At 44.3% G+C, this 20,302-nt stretch overlaps 1 protein-coding gene across 1 annotated transcript in view; it reads left to right on the top strand.

Moving 5' to 3' along the window:
- Positions 1-20,302, top strand: part of LOC126204386 (transcription factor SUM-1) — a 542,825-nt gene that overhangs the window by 90,717 nt on the left and 431,806 nt on the right. The window lies entirely within an intron of this gene.

The following is a 20,302-nucleotide window of genomic DNA, read 5'->3' as shown; positions in this document are numbered from 1 at the left end:
TCGTACGTAGGAAGACACAACGTGTTGGAGTTGAGACGGGCGAACAGAAAATGTTATGAAGAACAGCACTTCGCGCTGCGATTGGAGAGCAGGACTGTCAATACTTTTAAAAATATCGGGAATCCTATATAACGATATTTAAAAAAATATCGTTATTGGTTCTCGATATATTGAAAAAAACTATCGAAAAAGCGACGGAAAAGACATCGACGCAACTGCCTATACAGATATCGGCTGCACATGATAAATATACTGCCGGCTTAGAGCTGTGTCTTTAAGTATTGATTTATTATTAGGTATTCAGGTACATCAACAAGGTAGCAGCCTGCCTATCCCCCTGATAGGAACAATTGAAAGGAAAACGATTCACGTTCACGCTTGGCGATAACCACTTTGCTAACAATGGTAACTGCATGTAAGTGGCAGAATAAAAGGTTTCCGATGGCTCCGTCGTTCAGTTTCGTCTATATGGGATTTGTCCGGAACACTTCATATCAACTTCCCCGTTTCTTCATTTCTGCCAACGCCAGCGACCTAGCAGTATCAGTGTTGAAATTACGTGGTGAAGCTAAACGTTGCAATTTTTGTGTTGGTAGCGCCGATTACCGTCAGCACCGATTACCGCCCAGCGCAAAGACCAGTCTTGTTTAGATTTTTGTTCATAATTTTCAGCAAACTACAAACATAAACAAATTTTGCGTCACCCCGTTTTCCAGAACTCCTGAAGATAGACGTTGACTGTGGATATTGTATCACAGACACAGTCCCTTTGACTGTTCAGAAATGTCACTAAACCTGCCCAAACACGTAAACAACCACGCACGAGCAGCGCCTATTAGACGGAGGGGGTCCGACAGCCGATCAGCACCAGTCATTCCGCCAGGAAGCAGGTATACGGCTCGTGTTGTCTGCTAGTTCAATCGTGCCTAAACGGTCAATGTTGCGGTTCGATCGCGTCCGGATTGTTACTCTGTGGCAGAAAGGGCTCTCAACAAGGGAAGTGACCAGTTGTCTCGGAGTGAACCAAAGCGATGTTGTTCGGACTTGCAGGAAATACAGAGAGATAGGAACTGTCGATGAGATACCTGGCTCAGGGCGCCCAAGGGCTACTACTGCGGTGGATAACCGCTACCTACGGATTATGGCTCAGAGGAGCACTGAGAGCAACGCCGCCATGTTGAATAATGCTTTTCGTGCAGCCACAGGACGTCGTGTTACGACTCAAATTGTGCGCAATAGGCTGCGTGTTGCGCAAATTGACCCCCGACGTCCGTGGTGATGTCCATCTTTGCAACCACGACACTATGCAGCGCGGTACAGAAGGGCCCAACAACATGCTGAATGGACCGCTCAGGATTGGCATCACGTTCTCTTCACCGATGAGTGTCGCATATGCCTTCAACCAGACAATCGTCGGAGACGTGTTTGGAAGCAACCCGCTTCCAGTGCGTGCAGCAAGGTGGAGGTTCCCTGCTATTTTTGGGTGGCATTATGTGGGGCCGACGTACGCCGCTGGTGGTCATGGAAGGCGCCGTAACGGCTGTACGGTACGTGAATTCCTTCCTCCGACCGGTAATGCAACAATATTGGCAGCATATTTGCGAGGCATTCGTCTTCATGGACGACAATTCGCGCCACAATCGTCTACATCTTGTGAATGACTGCCTTCAGGATAAAGACATCGCTCGATTAATGTGGCCAGAATGTCCTCCAGACATGAACCCGATCGACTAGATAGATTGGAAAGGGCTCTTTATGGACGACATGATCCACCAACCACTTTGAGGGATCTACGCCGAATCGCCGTTGAGGAGTGGGACAATCTGGACCAACAGTACATTGATGAACTTGTGGATAGTATGCCACCACGAACAGAGGCACGCATCAATGCAAGAGGACGTGCTACTGGGTATTGGAGGTGCCGGTGTGTGCAGCAATCTGGACCACCAGCTCTGAAAGTCTCGCTCTATGTGTGGTTTTCATGAGCAATAAGAAGGGCGGAAATGACGTTTATGTCGATCTCTATTTCAATTTTCTGTGCAGGTTTCGTAACTCTCAAAACTGAGGTGATGCAAAACGTTTTTTGACGCGTTTGTTTTTGAAAATGGCGATGTGAAGGAAAAGCACACTAGTTGCTTTAGAAATTGTTTTCTTAACACAACTGGAGTGCTATTTCTTGACACTGGAAATCTTGCTATTCTATTCACCTCCCCCCCCCTCCCTCCCCCTACCCAGTGCAATCTGACTTCTATTTTTGTGTAACATGTACTTGATTCACGCAGTCGAAGAGAAAGACTGGACAAGACGAAAGCGCAAACAGTAGTAAGACTGCTTCACACATTGAACGTAAAAGTATGTTCTACTACAATTTAAAAAGAACAGCTTCAAATGTTTACCAATAATTCTGAGAGAATATGATATAAAATAAATATATCGGCACTCGATATTGTCATTTTAATACCGATATATCGGAGTGGGGGAATTATCGGCTATAAACATTGTTCTTTTTTTGGAAAAGGTATCGATGTATCGACATTTTATGAACAGACTTACTGGAGGGACAGGTATTGAATTCATGGAACTGGAACTGCGACTGTCACGGCGTCCAAGGATGTCGCTAACCATTGTCCAGTTTACAATCCCGAGTAGCCGTGTGGGACGCCAGGTGGTTGAGAGGCGCCACGAACTGCGGCCAAGAGCTGTTAGCTCACGTTTTGCAGACCAGCTTCGAGGACTGCCATCGGCCACTTTGGAAAACACGAGGTGCACAAAATAATAGCCTCTGTCTCAGTACTTCCTAATTGCTGAGACCCTCTGGTGTGGTGCTAAGACGCGGGATTGGTTTGTTACACTGTAACATCGTGGATTGGACATTTTTTAGCATGGGAGAGTGAGGTAAATAAATGAGTTGAGCGTAAAGGAAAGCCACATTTTAGAGTTCGCGGATGGATTTGCTGGCTGTCGAGATTAGCTTGCCGGCTCCGGTAGGTAGCAGTTCGTTGCCGCGGTTCGTTGGCGGACTTCGGACGAAGTGGAGAGCACCGCGTCGCAGCAGACACCAGGGGATTGCGTTGCAGACACTGTGATGCGCCCTCGTCTCCTCTGGAGAGCTGCCTCACCGCCAGCGGCGTTCATGTCGGTTCGCTCGATAGTCACTGTGAACTTCAAAGGCAGCACCAGCGAACTAGATCGTTCTGTTCTGCGCTTGTAGAATTTCATAGATTGCCTGTCTCAGATTCAACGTTCATGTGTCGAACATGCCTTCAGTGTAATCAGTCAAGAATCTTCGTTTCAATCTCTGTGACTAATTTATTTATTTATTTATTTTTGTAAGCTTAAAACTGAGTCTCAGTTCGGAAGTTGAGTGAATTAGGTGCAGTTTGTCAGATAGTAGAGTAGCACTGCTAAACTTTCACAAAGATCTTACAGATATTACCCGTTTCACTGTCCGTTTCTCGTGTTTATGACAATCAGTGTTATATTAAATAAATTAGTGTTTAAACGAATGATTGCCTGATTGCTGAGCCGCGCACGCCTCGCGTTTATGTCATTTATTTTCTTCATCTTCTATTGAGGTACTGCTGCTTCGTTTCCTTATTCCATTTACTGGAGTCACTAACTTCCTGCCTTGTTTCCCCGTGAGCGGCAGCAGCAGCGCGTATCGATAAGTGCACTGTCGTACCATCTCTGGAGCGACCGATAGTATTTCCGGGTCGTCGTGTGTCTGGCAGTCAGTTGGAGACGGACCAGCAGTGCAGTCGGGACGCAGCAGCAGTGAAGTCGGGGACGGAGCGCCGGTGAGGCGCCGACAGCCAGTGCTCGCCGACCGCTGGCGACACACACGATCTGTCCGACGGAGGGAGATTGGAGCGGGACGACCGTTGGTTGGTCGTTCGGTTGGTCGTCTCATCGTTTCCGGGTCTGGGGAGTCTGTCGGTTGGCGTGGAGCAGCGGACAAGTCTGGCGGCGTCCACGCGCGGTCGGAGTGTGAGGGGCTGTTCCCATTGCTACGAGGTCCGTGGCTCTCCGATCCCGGACACGAAATATAAGTTATCCTATCGCTTGGTCCGTTGACTGTCTGTCGGTTGGGTTGTCGTCGGATCGTCAATGGTTGGCCCGACTGCCTGTCTCACCTAAGCAAGCGTTAGGCCGACCCTGGAACATCTGAGCGCCCTTGGGTGTAGCGCCCTTTTTTTTTAATTGTTTGTACTTGGTTGACTTCTAGCCGATTTTTTTTAAATAGGGGGTTGTTTTGCTGTTAAGGCCTTCAGCATAGTTTGAAGAACTGTTTCATGTAAGACTTTGGCTTTTTAAAGGTTTTTAGTGTTGTTGAATTTTAAGTGTTGGCCTTCAGCCGATTATGAGTTTGAGTTATTGTGCTCTTAAGGCCTTCAGCCTAAATTAAAGAACTGTTTCACGTAAGGCCTTTGGTGTTTAAAAACAATTAATGTTATGGAGTTTTAAGTGCTAGGCCTTCAGCCGATTTGAGTTAAACTTGTTACTTCAGCCTAACTAAATAACTGTTTTAAGTAAGGCTTGCCTTTTAAATTTCTGATTATGATTTCAGCCGGTAATTAAGTCCCAAAGACTAAAGCTGTGTGTGTGTGTCTTTTTTAAAATTTTCTTTGGAATCTTGTAATGTTTCATCAAATGATAAGGTTGTATGTTCGAGTGTAACTGACAGCCCCTTCTTTTGGCCCCTTTCCACAATTTATACTATCTGTCTTGCCCTGCGGGTTAGCAGGGCGTCTCAATTCTTTTCGCCAGATACCCTCCTACCACATTAAATATTATGCAAATCTCCCACTTTGGGATCTAGGGCGTAACATCGCGTTGTGTGTCTAATATTGTACAAATGTAAATTTATAGAGTTGATCTTAGACAAGTGGCCTGCCCACAATTAGTTTTCTGGGTTGGGGAGGAAAAACAACAGAGGGGACTTTCGCAAACTGAGGAGTTTCTTGACCGAATAGTAGCGACTCCTGGTCAGGAAACGTGACGCTGGCTGGGAGATCGGCGTGCCGACCCCACGTCCCTCCATACCGCCTCCACCCGTAGCGACGGTCCTGGACGCATTGTGCGTTACGTCACGTCACATCACATTACGTACCTCGCGAAAGACCATTTGTGTGAGGCGTCACATATGGCTGCGCGTCTTCAGTGGGCCAGGCTACACAGGAGCTGGACAGTACCTGGCTGCGGCCGTCTAGTGCGCAAGATTTCGAGAACAGTAACTGCCCAGTGAGAGCTATAGCCCTCGGCGTGCGGGGCTGCAGTCTAGAGTGATACTGTTGGAACACAGCGATGGAGTGTCGTGTTATTTTGAGCAATGTTCAAATGGTTCAAATGGCTCTGAGCACTATGCGACTTAACTTCTGAGGTCATCAGTGGCCTAGAACTTAGAACTAATTAAACCTAACTAACCTAAGGACATCACACACATCCATGCCCGAGGCAGGATTCGAACCTGCGACCGTAGCGGTCGCTCGGCTCAAGACTGTAGCGCCTAGAATCGCACGGCCACTCCGGCCGGCCAGGAATGAAGTAATTCATTATTTTGTAAATACAGTAATTTATTTTGAACGAATACTGTTGTGTAATTTAAATACAGTGTCTAAAAAAGAATTATGTACTAACATATAGTAAGCGCGGTGATCTAGTCACAGCTATTTGCTGTTGTGAACAGTTAACACTGTTGTTCATAAAAAAACTAAAATTGTTAAGCTAATTCAGTTTTCGTAATTTGTTTAGAAAAGTGAAAGTTATGAAAACCTAAAAAATAATTGAAACTGATAGTTAAGTGTAATGGACTTGACTACTCAACTAAATCTTCACTTTAAAAATCCTTATTAATATTCAGTCATTATGAAAAAGTAATTTCTGTGAGTTTTAAATAATTGTTGTAAATCAGAATGTTTAATTTCTGTGTGTGATCAATAATTTCTGCTCTCATTTTCAAAGTCCGTGACAGTGTCACGCAAATTTTGATCAGCAGTCATTTAATGAAGGTTACACGATAATAAGACATAATTTGCTTAACAGAAAATATTTATTTAAGAACAATTACAATAGTAGAAATATTAACTGCGCCTACCTATTTATTATCCAAACTGAGTGCCAAACAATTAGTCCGTGTTGAAATCTCCCTCGTGCCATACATTTTTTCCGAAAAATTACGAACATTTCGTCCTGCCATTGACGTGCTGTACGCTATACTGAAAATCGTGTCTGTGTAAGACAGAGACTAGTATAACAAAAAGATTTACCAAAACCCTAGATATTCACTCCAAATACAAATTTGGAGTGAATTTCCTCATATTGAGAACTTACAAGGGAAACTCGCCGACGCACCCTCCTCAGATTCAGTGGTAAGATGGTCCAGTGGGTAGCCCGTAAAAAACTGAACACAGATCAAGCATGAAAACAGGAGGGAGGTGTACAGAAGAGCAAAATAAAAACAGTGAACGGTGCAAGCTCAGTATGTGCGACGTCGAAAAAATCTGAACATTTATGACGTCACGGTTATGTCGTCATGCTGTTGGAAGTCCGTGTTGAAATCTCCCTCGTGCCATACATTTTTTCCGAAAAATTACGAACATTTCGTCCTGCCATTGACGTGCTGTACGCTATACTGAAAATCGTGTCTGTGTAACGTCCGTTTGCAACAGCGAGGTGTAACATAGGGAACTCCAGACGTACGTACCTCCTATTTATTCTACACAAGTATTACATGTTATGATTTTTCTGTTCTGTTGTAGACGTTTTGACTTGTAATACATTCCACACCCGTTTATTTGTTGTTTTCATTTCTGTGAGAGGTCTATGTGGTATATCGCTTGCTCTCATTATTTATCACATTTACCTGCGACGGTAATATATTGTTACGACATGATTCATAGTCTATAACTAATGTGTAGTATGTCAGTTGCCAAGACTACATAAGGAAAACAGATACATCAATGACCAGACGGAAGTTCATAATTTTGTGAAAAAGATATATATGGGGCAGGTGTAAGAGTTTTCCTTCTTTTTCTTCTTTTCTTACAAAAGTGTTAACGGGCTCGACACGTAGCCACGTCTAGGCTGTCTTGAAACGAGAGAACGCTAATCACTTTCTTTTATTTTCCCCTGGGTAGTAGAAAAGGAATTCAGAAAAAAGGAAAGGAAAAGTGTAACCACTACGTTTGCACTAATTAAAAAAAAAAGAAAAAAATACATTACTTCAGCCGTTTGGCCCCTGTCTAATCCTACACCCAGTACGACTAACCTAGAGCTATGAGGGGGCAAAAAAGGATAAAGGGAAGGAAGCGTAATGAGAGGAAAGAACATAATGAGTCTTTTTAATTTGGTTATTTATTTATTTATTTTGTGAGCACCTTAAGTAGTGGGTCCTGCGTCGGCCAGCACATCGAAATGCGTGTCGGCGTAGTTTCTATCATCAGTTTTGTTCGGTTCGGGTAGGTTCGGATGAGTTTTCGGCTTCTCATGACTTGGACATTCCAGCTGCGAGGCGGATCATTATAGGTGCTCCCTAACAAATTGGAGAAGTATTGCTGATAGCGTGGGTTGCGTTTCAGGACGCAGTATCGATCGTTGAGATAATTTCAACTTACCAGTGCTGAGTTATTGCCAGAATTAAAAAGTTGACGGATCGTGTGATCACTCATCCAGTTCACAGAGTGAGTTTTATTGGTGGGTTTAAAAGTCCCCTCCGGGAATAAAAGTGTGTGGATGTCGACCTGAGCGAGTGTTTGGCGAATAAGAAACGCTATATATTGGACGCTGGACCGCAATGGAACCGGTAGTCGTCTGTATCTTCAACTCCAGAGTGGGTGCAGAAGGGGTGACTCGGCAAGATGGATGCGATGCAGTCGATACCTGTTAACTTGTTTGCCATTCATTCTGATATACCACGGTGATTGGATGTCGGATTATAGAAAGCGGGAATGGCCCGCTTTCCTCATAGTGGGGATAAGTTCGTTGGGGTTGTGCGGGCGGCACTGTTGTAACATTTTGTAAACTGTTTTCGGTAAGGTGATAAAGACCGATGGACATAATAGAAGTCCAGGAAAAATTACCGGATACGATAAAAGATGGATGGAATGGTCGATGCCAAAACTGGAGCGGACAAAGAGAGCGGCGCAAAGTCCTGGAATTGGAGACCACTGGGGCTCTACGGGCAACGATGCCAGAACAGCTGACGAACAATGCCGTGACTCTGGTTAGCACGTGTATCAGTCCCGCTCCAGCACGGTCCCGTGGTAGTGCAAGGGAGTCACATTACACTTTGAATAACATCCTTGAGCTGACGAAAACACCCAGTGCCATCGTCATACGTCGGACCAGGAGAGTTGTGATTGGTGGTACCTGAGCCACCTGTGGTTTACAGGAGGCCTGATCAGTGTTCACATATAGCGCACATTGGATAATGTCGAGGCCTCGTAGCTGGTGATCTGTAAGGCTTGCTCTGATCGTCTGTGGCAGACGCCTACCGTTAACAGCCGCCGTGAAATCAGTGACGAGGTATCGTACGACGGTGGCGACGCTATGGGGTGCGACGCTCCTCTCCAGTAGGCCCTCGGCAACGACCGAGACCTCGGATTTGGACGTGTTGAGGGAGCTGCCCGATGCTTCTCCGTTAGTCGCCACCAACGCCAGGGCTGCTCGAACTTCATCCTCACTGCACAGATAAAGAACGAGGTCGTCTGCATAGGCCATGCAATAGAAATGGTGTCCGCCCAGTATCATACTTTCAAATGGTGGCACACTCCCTGTAGCAGGGGTTCCAAAGCGGAAGCATTCAAAAAAGTGGAAAGGTTTGCAGCCTTGCCGGACAGATTATTTAATCACCAGTGGCGGCGTGAAGTGACCATTTTACATGATTTTGGAGGTCGCGCCGCCCAAAAGGCGCAAAACTACCTTGACAATATCGCCGGAGAAACCCATATGCTGAAGAACTGTAAACAAATAGGAGTGGTCAACATTGCTGAAGACCGGGCAGAAGTTTAGTATTGCCGAGGCACCGGAAGACGTTGGTGACAAGCAAAGGCTATCATGTTTCTGTAACAGCAAAGGGTCATACTTATATTGTTGTCGCCTGCTAGGGAAGTCTGGTTGCAGGATGTGACGTAAAGTGCAACCTTATTGAGTGGCGATGCCAGCAGACACGTATCGCCGTTGAGCAACGTGATTTGTCGATAATCATGGATCGTTGATCGCCCGTGCGGTTTGTGAATGGGGATAATGATGCCACGGAGTAAGGTGTTAAGAACCACTGTCAGCAGAGACATCAGCTCGTCCATGTGGAAGCCAAAAAAGAGCTAAAACTTTTGTAAAAGCCAGTGGGAACACCATCAGGTCCAGGGGATCTGTTATCGGATCCCACCTGTACTTTATCTGTGGTCGCATTTTCTTGGAGTCTCCACCGGGAGAGCACTCATACTAAATCATCCGAAGTCTGTGATCAGTTGAATGCCGTTCAGTGGCATGCAATCCGACGAAATGATTGTTGAGTGGATGCATGACTGATGGTTTGTTGGGTCCCATGCTGGTGGTCTACCGCTTCAGTGAGGACACAGATCAGACTCCTGTGTCGTTGTCTTTCCTGAAGAGGTGGTAGATGAACAGATGTTCTTGAGGTAGGCGAGTAGAGGCCCAAAATCAGTCCGTTCCAGGTGATGGCGCATGATCAACGAGATCTGCGCCTTTGTCGGGTGCACTGCCGTCTGGTGGGCTGGCGAGAAAGGCATCGTCACACAGTTACGAAGAATGGAGTAATAAAAGTGTAAGGTATTATTTCGCCAAGTCTTGACTTTCGTACCATAACTTATCAATGTTTTATGGAGGGCTGGCTTTGTACAGGAGAGTGCCACAAAGATAAGGTGCAGGCATAGGCGTCACGCCATGTGGCGACAGTCTTGGGAAGTCAGGTGGGCGACACTGAATTTCCATACACCGCAATTATGCCACACAAGTTGTCCGGAGAGAGTGATATCGTACATGTACGCTTAATGGTCTGATAAGAACATAAGCCGGACTTGTACATGGCGAATACCATAAGCAGGGGGGTGAGTGAGGGTGATGCTGGCTGTGCGATTTGACGAGTGAGCAATGAAAATGCGTAACTCAATTGGGTTCCTTAGAGCTTTGTCCAAGAGTCAACGAGCTGCAGACAGACGATGACCATCAAGAGAGACACACAAGGTGAATACCGTGGCAGTTGCTCGGTGGGCCTTGTGTCGATTTCAAGTCGACCCCCTCCTCCCTAAGGACCAAATCGTCCTGTGGGACTGTAAGAGCGGTTTGACCTCCCTGGTGAAGGATGTATGAAGACGGCAAGAGGCAGGCGGTGCGTAGATATTAATGATACACATGTCAAATAGGGTGAGGGGGAGGTATACGACATCCTCTGCAGGGAGCTCGTCACGTAGGTGGGTGACGATGCCACCGCTAGTTTCGGAGGCTTGGGAAATATGGGCGGTGCAATATCAACATCTGCAGTGTAGATGGTGTCTTGGAACATGGCCAATTTGTGAGGGGCTCGGATGGTGGCAAGATTCATTATGGCGACACGATATTGGAAGCATCTGGTGGGCGTCGACCTACCTGATCTGCCGCGGTGGTCGTGATTACTGGCAGGGTAGGCCCCTCTGTGACTTAAACTTATATTCGACTTCAACAAACGTGTCTTTTTTCAGAAATTCTTCTCTTGCCATTGCCAGTCTGCACATCAAAACTTCTCTAATTCCATCGTAAGTTTTTTGTTTTGATAGTGTAGGCATGAATTTCTTTGTATGCGTATTTCACCATGGAAGCATCTAAGGAACTTTCTGTATGGAAAGGCTGTCTTTGTAAAGCTGAACTGCAGTGTATACTGCTGTGAAACATTGTGGTGTTTGAAGCAATCAGGTAGATATATTTCATGGGCTTCATCCACAACCACGATTGTGTCTTTAAGGACAACTGAACGAACTTTTATAAAATAATTGGACTCTTAGGACCGACTATTTGATTTCGTGTTACCTGGCACAAGCGCATCGTACCTTAGATTCATCAAGACTATGAGGTGGTCCACCAAGTACCGAACCATTCTAGAACAAAGAAAGGTGGATAAACGGGAATTTTTATATGACGTAGCATGAGATAGGAGAGAGAGGCGAAAACATGTGAGGCTATCTACGTCTACATGCATAGACTGCAAACTGCCGTATGGCGCATGGTGGAGGGTATCTTGTAGCGCCACTAGTTACATCCTTTCCGTTCCACTCGCACACAGAGCGATAGAAAAACGACTGTTATATGCCTCCTTACTAGCCCTAATTTCCTCAGCTAATCGTCACAGTTTTTACTCGAAACGTGTGTTAGCGGGAAATGTTCTGCAGTCAGCTTCAAATACCGGTTCCCTAAATTTGGTCACCAGTGTTCCTCTAAAAGGAAGTAATTTTCCCTCCAGGGATTCCCGTTTGAGCTCATGAAAGCTCCCTGTAGTACTCGTGTGTTGATCGAAGCTTCCACTAACAAACCAAGCACCTCGGCTCTGAATTGCTTCGATGTCTGCCTTCAACCCAACCTGGCGGAGCTCCCAAACAGCTGATCAATACTGAAGACTGTGTCGCAGTAGTTGGAGACGAACTACACTTTTCCAGAATCCTCCCCATAAAATGGAGCCCTAGTATGAACCTGATATCGCTTTGGAAAGTTATGCCTCTACATTTAATCTATGTAACTGTATCAAGCAGCACGCTACTAATGCTGTATTAAAACATTACTGGAAAGTTTTTCCTATTCATCTGTACTAACTTGCATTTTTGTACATTTACCAAAAAGCTGACATTCATCACAGCAACTAAAAATTTTTTCGAAGTCATCTCGTATCTTCCTATAGTCACTCAACGACGACACCTTCCGGACACTACAGCGTCACTAGCAAACAGCTGCAAATTGCCGCTCACCCTGTTGTCAAGTCGTTTATGTATGTAGAAAATAAGAGTAGTTGGTTGATTGGTTGGTTGATTTGGGGGAGGGACCAAACAGCGAGGTCATAGGTGCTTCGGATTAGGGAAGGAGGGTTGCCGTGCCCTCTCGTAGGAAACATTCCGTCATTTGCCTGAGGTGTTTTAACGACAGCGGTCCTATTACACTTCACTGGGGCTCTCCTGATGATATCCTTGTCTCTCGTGAACACTCTTCGTCGAGGACGACTGGGTCTTATTACTCAAGTAGTATTCCAGCTATTCGATATCTGGGAACCTATTATATATGCCCGTACCTTTCTTAACAGTCTGCATTGGAGAACCCTGTCAAACGCTTTTCAGAACTCTGGGAATATGAAATCTACCTGTTACCCTTCATCCAATGTCCAAAGGACATCCTATGAGCAAAAGGCAAGCTCAGTTTCGTACTGGTTCTCCCAACACCAGTGGGAAACTCAGCTTGCCTGTTTCTCACATGACATCCTGCGGACAATAAATGAAGGGCAAAATGCATATTCAATATTCCTAGATTTCCGGAAAGCTGTGTTGTGATCATGGCGGCCATTCCGGAGCCGGACTTGATGGATCCAACACATAATTTTGAAATATTGGAGGGCCATGTCACATATCAAACAGATAGATAATTACGTGGGAACAACAACGGTGCCTTTCATTTGACCACAGCTTTATTTGTTCTCGAGTTGTGGCTCATGTTTCTTTCTCAGAGATGACGTGATAGTTGATGGCGTTAACTCAAGCCGAACGCATTGGTATCCTCCTGATGTGAAGGCAAAGGAACACCTGCGCTGTCTCAGAGGATTTCACCCAGTGCCAACCCAGAGAGACCACCTGTGATACAAAAAAAAAAAAAAAAAAAAAAAAAAAAGATGTGTGTGAAATCCTATGGGACTTAACTGCTAAGGTCATCAGTCCCTAAGCTTACACACTACGTAGCCTAAATTATCCTAAGGACAAACACACACACCTGTGCCCGAGGGAGGACTCGAACCTCCGCCGGGACCAGCGCCTGAGACCGCTCGGCTAATCCCGCGCAGCGTGATACACAGTACGTTGGTGAAATTTCTCGTCAAATTCAGTGAAAGTGGTATTTTCGTATGCTATCTGGAAGGTGGACAATCAAAAATGGTTACGGATGAATCACCATCAATAACTTTAATATAATAGCAATTGAATGCGTAGGACACGAAATATTTATAAATGCCGCACAGAACACAACAAAAATTGTAGAAAAACGTGGAAACTGCTTACAGCTGACTCTGGTGCGCGTTCCTTCACGTGATTCTGAAGTGATCCACTAGACTAGTGCCGACCAAGAAACGTCATTGTCCCTACGTGCCCTACCATGTAGGTCACTGCTTCCCAACTTTTCTGAGACCACTAAGTCCAACAAAAATTAGCAATCCTTCCCCCTCCATCCCCACCTCCTCCCCAGACGTCTATCAACATTAGCGGCTAACCGAAGTTCGGAATGGCAAATAATTTTCCTTGAATTCTTTTGTACCTAAAACGACGTATTTAGTTTTTATAGGTGCTTCATTAAATTACGAACTAATGCGAGAATATCTGTATTGGTGCAGCACATTTTTGACATCCTTTTTTGATAGAATTATGAAGTAAACAAATGTCAGAGCGTCCTCCTCAGGAAGAGAAACTTACTGTTCACACTGAGGGCAGGCGCTTGTCACAGAACGTGCTCGCTCTGCACCACTCGCATCCCCAGCGGCGCTTGCTTCAACCAAAGCCTGCTCCCCTACTTAAAATCAACGGATTTAAAATGTGTGCTCTATACTTAGGCGTACTGTTTGTAAATCACTTGACTGCTGGGCTCCGAACTTCTGAATTTGCATGGGGCATGATGAAACTACGGTACATGAATCGCAAATACTCTCGTATTCTGTGCTATTTTTCTCTGTATTCAAAAATATGTAACTGGGCGTATAATTGTATCTGCTCTCTGATGATTCATATGTACAGCTTAACCTCTTACTGCATGCCGGGGTTCGTGGTACAGCAGTTTTAATTAGAAATAACAGACCGATTTCTGAAATCTAACCAATTTAACAGTGCAACTGATAACGCTACTTATTCCTCGAACCAATACATTCAGCACAGAGAGCGGTAACCCTTTATTTTATCTTGACCACAGCCCCGCTGTTGTTTGATGTCCCATTATTAAAGCTTATTCTTCCTGCAAACCTTTTTTTCATATTTCAAGTTATTCTTTGCAATAGGGTTAGACACAAACTGAATTTAGCCTGGAAAGGGAGTGGTGGTCCGCTTATATCAATGTCAAAAAGTTGTTCTGTATAATTATCTACGTTGATTGACCTAGAACACTGCCTTCAACACTGATTCTAGGTCTGGAGATCCCGTTTCGGTTAATGACAACAGTTACCAATTTTACCGAATTGTACCTTACTTAGGACAAAAGGAACTTCAGTTACAGTGTGAAGTAGGGACTTGGGTTACGTTCAGTGTCGTTCAACGCAGCAGCGTACAACATCCGCTACAGCAAATAGGAGGGAGGAGGGGTCCTGCTCGTGGTAAGTATTCCGACTAATTTCACTGTCGGAAAGTGAAGCAAACCGGGGATTCCTGAGGGGCTTCGTATAACTGCACAAATTTTGTTATACACTATCAGAATAGTCACCGTCTCTGATATCACTTAGCAAAGCAAGATGATGTGGAGCGACTCAATAAATAAAGTCTACCACGAAGTTTAAAAAATGTGCGAATTTAATCAATTTAGCTTTTACGAGCCACACCAAGGGATTGAAAAAATCGGATTGGGGGGACAAGGGTAACGAACACACAACGGTGCGAACGCATGGAGTCCGTTAGATTTCACAAAAGTAGCTCACCGAAAATTACCCAATTATTACGTACGATAGGGATGATGGCCATCAAAATCATTATATCATACTGCAGGAAATTGAACAACACCTGTATCACTCTCGATTTATGTACTACGTGAACTATTCCTAAGCAGATAGTCAAACCTCAATTACAAAGGAACAAGTTAAAATCGAACGACAATTCTCGCAAAAAGGGGTACCAAATTTCATGGAATCACTCGTGGGAAACATTAATACGGCTTAGCGCACTCTGAAAACTCAAGTGGGCTCAGAACAAATTACAAGCATGCACGTGGCCAGTGCTGTAGTTTCAGTACAAAAAACGAAGAAACTGCCCAAAATTTACAAAATAACTGAATAAAAATAGTAAGGCCTGCTCTCTAGTCTCCTTAACAAGCATTTAAGATTATTAAGGACCCGAAAAACTTCGAATTTCTTGTTGTTAATCTGCGCTTACAGAACAGTTTACCAGTTGCCTTAAACCACCAAAGTTGTGACAAATAAACCGTTTTCTGCCGGCAGCGGTGGCCGAGCGGTTCTAGACGCTTCAGTCCGGAACCGCGCGACTGCTACGGTCGCAGATTCGAATCCTGCCACGCGCATGTATGTGCGTGATGTCCTTAGGTTAGTTAGGTTTAAGTAGTTCTAAATTTTAGGGGACTGATGACCTCAGATATTAAGTCCCATAGTGCTCAGTGCCGTTTGAACCATTTTTTAAAACCGTTTTCTAACTCTTCCGTGACTAGGCTGATTCTAAAAAACGCGTTAAGACCGTTATCCACGACGATGTAACTCGGTGTTATACCTTTTACCCACTTATCAGCAAGAGCTCCAAAGCAGCGTCCGCGCCTCTGACCAGACCATGTAACAGCGCCCCAGCGTGGCGGACTTGCAGACGCATCGCCTGCTTGTTGAAAGTGCACCGCAGGGCAGCGCAGCCTCTCCTGCTGGCTGCGGCGGCCCGCCATTCCCCACTCTCCACTCTGTCGATCTTTTCCTGAGACTACAGGCCATCTCTTTTCTTAGGTTTCGAACATTCAGTGCTCTGACAAAGAACGCCGCAATTTAACTATCTTTAGCTAGTCGTCTTTCTACACCCCATCACATTCAAACTTAATGCAACCACACACCGTGGAAGAGTATAAACAGGAATTGAGAAGTGTGATACTCTAAAATAAAACACAGATGGTTCATTCTCATATCGAAAGGACTCTAATAAGAAAAAAGACGTCAATGTAATGAAATTTTTGTAAATTTACATTAAATGAATGTGAGAGATTGTATCTCACCAGTACAATTGAAGAAAATAAATACTGGGTATCACCTGTTCGTTAAATAATAAAAATAATAAAAATACAGGAAGAGCTGAATGTCGGAGAGTTACGACTCGACACAGATCATTATTTTAAATACGAAGATATAACAATATTACTAGCGAAAATTGAATATTAGGACGAAATAATATCGCAACCCGAGATCTACATGCCAGATGCAATCAGCTCGATCAATATTTATCACAACCAACCACGAGTAATACAGCTGAGCCAGTAAGTTCAAAATGGTTGAAATGGCTCTGAGCACTATGGGACTTGACATCTGAGGTCATCAGTCCCCTGGAACTTAGAACTACTTTAACTAACGTAAGGACATCACACACATCCATGACCGAGGTAGGATTCAAACCTGCGACCTTAGCGGTAGCGCGGCTCCAGACTGAAGTGCATAGAACCACTCGGCCACACCGGCCGGCAGCCATTGAGTAAGTGTTTTAGAAGATAGAACATAATGTCGAAAGACAAGGATTTAATCAGAGTGACCGAACTTAGGTATCTCTTCTAGAACATATCATGAATTTCAGATATGTACAACATATGTCAAAATACAATAAATCAATGCCTAATGAGAAATATACCTCTTTATTTTATAATACGGTCGTTATTTTCAACAAATGTACTGACACGATACAATTTATAAAAAAAATTGTTATATTTATGTCGTTTATCCTATCAGAGCCAACGTCTGTATTAAATTACTTGGATGGCAGCGCTATCTGGCAGGCAGTTTTCTTGTAGTAACCGTGACGCTACACTTCAGCCAGCTGGCTGACAGCTGTCACACAGGCACTTCCGTGTTCCTGACACGAACATCAGAGATGTAGAAATGATATCTTGTTTACATCCTCTCATGGGCGATGCAACTACTATTGCTGTTGATCGTTTGTACATATGCGTGGCAGAATGGGTGCCGAAACAACATTTGATCAGTGATTATAACGTTGTCAATTTATATAACGAAGTCAGATTTTTCCCTTTGGGTAAGGTACTTCATGTTACTCGTCATATATTCTTGCATCCTTTATTATGTCACATTTTAATACTTTTCAGTCATGACTGTAGGATTTTGCTTTCTAGGGCGGCTTAGCTCTGAAAAATACAATGATATGTAATGAGTGTCACAAACTGAACAACATATTAGACTGGTATGGATTGCATAATGAAAATTCAAGTAGTGAATTTAATTTTTATTTTTCTCTTTTTTATACGCGATTTTCTGTATTTCCAGATATGAAGATGGCTCGGTAATGAGTCGAAACCGGTAATCTGCAAGGAAAATTTGCGATCTTGAAGTACGATTTTTATGCACACATGTTCTAGACCTCAGGTACAACAGTCTACATCATCGTGTAGGACGGCGACAGTGAAAGTTTCAGATGAACTTGGACTGTTGTAAATGTCGAACATTGTACCTCAAGAGAACTCTGTGTTACATACTGCATTAAGCGATGCTTTCATAATGACAGTTGCAAATTATCAATCGATCATGTGGCATGAAAGTGTGTCAAAGCAAATCTTTTATTCATGTATGTAATAAAGTAATAAACCGAACTAATACTGTGCCCTAGTCTGATGGGGCTTCTCCCACAGCAGTCAAACAACCGACAGCTATGGCCGGACGAAAGTAGTTTCGTCAGATCACAACATTAACCTTAACGCGTGACACTGTGGTGGGGGTTACAGCTTGTGGAAAGAATCTATGAACAACTTCCTCACACAGTCCACGCACTACTCACATATTTCGTACCAAGCACCTACACTTGCGTCCAAAATTAGAGCAACAAACCGCCATTTCCCCGTCCTGTGTCTAGTTCACGATATAATCATACTAACTGTCAAGAGATGTCCGTACGATCGTGTTCTGTACGGCGGATGGCATTCTGGTGTAAGGTCAACCACGCCAACTATGACGTCAGGGCGGCTGTCAAACGAGGTAGTGTTTGCCGTACAGTTCGATATGCTCAACCGCTGTGTACACACTCACAGACGGTGCAGTATGGCACAGACAAGACACCTACCGTACTCTCTGCAGTGGAGGACAATAAGAAGAGTGGAAAGAAGACAGTTGCAAACTGGTGTGGCCCTGATGGCTTAATGGGAATCGTTGTGTTGTGTTGCGGATGTGGCGACAGATATCCCGAAGACCAGAAAGAGAGGACCGTTATTTGGCTGTAAGGGCACGACGGTACCGCCTCAGTACTGCACTGCAACTGGCATCTGACCTCGCAGCAACCACTGGACGTGTTGTAGCGAGGCAAACGGTGTACTGAAGGCTTTATTGCCGGAAATCTGCTATGAGTGCCTACAACACGTCTTAACAGAAAGGAATGTCTAGAGTGGAGTGGTCAACATGCCACCTGGAAGATCGAACAGCGGGCCAACGTTCTTTTCACAGATGAGTCCCGATTCGGTCTGGAAAGCGGCCCTCAGCAGATTCGCATCTGGAGGGAAAGCGGAACACGATTTCAGGACCCAAACATTGTGGAAAGAGACCAGTATCGAGGAGGATTCCTAATGGTGTGGGCAGGGATTTTGTTGACCACTGGAACATCTGTTGACGAAATTGTACGGGTGAAATGGCAAGGCTTGCCTGCTGTCAGGTATCTTCGGACTTTACGTGCGGTTGTTGCGAGGCGCTGTGGTCCCAGATTTCGTATTGAAGAACGATAATGCTCGGCCTCGTAGAGCACGAATGGATGAGCTTTTCTTGGGAGGATATTGCACGCATGGCGCGTCCAGCTCGCTCTTCCTATTTGAATCCCATGGAGCATATCTGGGATGCACTAGGGAGACGGGTTGCATCGAGTCAGCACCCACCAACCATTCCCCAAGATCTACGAGTAGCTCTGCACGGAGAATGTCCGTTATTTGTTCAACACGAGATTTATGACATCGCTCACAGCATGTCCGTCGTTGTCAGGCCTATATTGCTGCCAGAGGTGGCTACACCCCATACTGAGCACATTAATCAGTTGTCGGAATGTGTGCTGAAATACGTTTAGCTGGAAAAAACCAAGAATATATACATTATGCATTTTGCAGTTGATTACGTTGTCTTCACATTGTTACCACTTCACCTGTTTGTACTGTTTTGTGGCAAAATAAATGCTACCTTGCAAAATTTCCGTTTGTTGCTTTAATTTTCGACACCAGTGTATGACAGTGTAATTGAGACCATATACAAACGTAACAACCCTTAGCTTGGGATCCACTGTTCTAGGTTCTAAGAATACCACCACTTGCAGAGTAGGTCAGAAATCAGATTAATAATGTTGCTCACGCAGCATATGTTCGCTTTATCGGGCAACAAAAAAGTTATTGAGTGTGGATGGTATCGTCAGAATGGAAATAATGAAGTCACTGTAAAAAAGTCATTAATTTTGGCACTTATCTTGAATGGATTCCCACGTAGATTTCGTCGAAGTTGCTATGGCTCATCTTGTTGATTCTAGGGTGATTGCACTTTGACTGCTAGAATGTCCAGATCTGTATTTCAGCAATATTTGAAGACCTAACAAATGCGTTTTTCAGGAAATTCTTAATGATTAAACAATCCCAGATCAGAACAATGGTATGGTAGAAATAATTTTTGACTTGGTGTTCACGATCCACATTTTTATTAAACGTCTTGTAAATTCACATATACTTCCTCTCAATTGTCACATCGTCAAGAAAACAGTTTTGCATCAATCTTCATATATTTAATTTTCACTTTAACCAAACACAAGACTTGACTGTTCTTTTACAAAGCGAAATAACAACTTAACTTCTGCAAAGTGAAACAAATACTGCTCTGTGCGCATTCGCGCCAAAACGGTTACAAGTAAGTCAAAGATTATGACAGTCTCAAAGAAATAAATACACACAAGAACCATATCACTGTAATAAATCGATACATCAGAGTATCTATACATTAATAAAACCAAATGTGAATATTGTCACAAAAATGTGTCTGTTACTTTGCAGAAAAGTAGTACGATATTACTGGTATCGAGAACTGAGGTTGGTGCCGTAATGGTCACGTAAATAAAGAACCACTACAAGGTCTATAAATACCCAACACTTTTTCCAACGTGACGCCTCCGTCGCGTCTATCTTTGTGTTCACGAGTGGTGTCGCT

Source organism: Schistocerca nitens, chromosome 9 (assembly GCF_023898315.1).
Source record: "Schistocerca nitens isolate TAMUIC-IGC-003100 chromosome 9, iqSchNite1.1, whole genome shotgun sequence".
NCBI classification, from domain to species: domain Eukaryota; kingdom Metazoa; phylum Arthropoda; class Insecta; order Orthoptera; family Acrididae; genus Schistocerca; species Schistocerca nitens.
Note: the sequence above shows the minus strand (reverse complement) of the source record. Positions and strands in the feature narration are given on the sequence as shown.